General features: G+C 35.2%; 1 non-coding gene across 1 annotated transcript; it reads left to right on the top strand.

The window, feature by feature from the left end:
* Positions 1 to 207: 207 nt before the first annotated feature.
* Positions 208 to 279, top strand: TRNAP-UGG (transfer RNA proline (anticodon UGG)). Its single transcript has one exon. It is a non-coding gene; the product is annotated as a tRNA-Pro (tRNA).
* Positions 280 to 511: the final 232 nt, after the last annotated feature.

The following is a 511-nucleotide window of genomic DNA, read 5'->3' as shown; positions in this document are numbered from 1 at the left end:
ATTAAAATAGAAGTATTCAATATGGATGTGTACCAGTATCAGACTACGTTGTTTTACAAATAATATTGATATTCATATTTTTGGTGTAGAACAAATCCTACTAGGGAAAAGTGTCCAAAGTTTGACACGGGTTAATGTGGGGGAATCGAAATAACATGAATAAGAAATACAGACTATAAACTATAAATTGCAGATAGGAAACAACAAGGGCGTTTGGTCTAGTGGTATGATTCTCGCTTTGGGTGCGAGAGGTCCCGAGTTCGATTCTCGGAACGCCCCTTTTTGAAAAAAAGAAATAAAAAATGAATTGCGAGGTCACGATTAGGGATGTCAATGGCACCCGTATCCGCTAAATCCAACCCGTCATCCATCGGCCACCCGATATTCTTCCTTTTTTGAAAAAAAAAAAATACATATTCAAATAAAACTTAAGCTACCCAATATTAATCTACTTACTTTTTATACGTTCAAGCAAACATTAAGTTACGAGATTTTTAAAGCACTTAGTCTA

This window comes from Silene latifolia, chromosome 11, assembly GCF_048544455.1.
Source record: "Silene latifolia isolate original U9 population chromosome 11, ASM4854445v1, whole genome shotgun sequence".
Classification (NCBI taxonomy): domain Eukaryota; kingdom Viridiplantae; phylum Streptophyta; class Magnoliopsida; order Caryophyllales; family Caryophyllaceae; genus Silene; species Silene latifolia.
The sequence above is the reverse complement of the archived record's forward strand: the minus strand, read 5'-3'. Positions and strand labels throughout refer to the sequence as shown.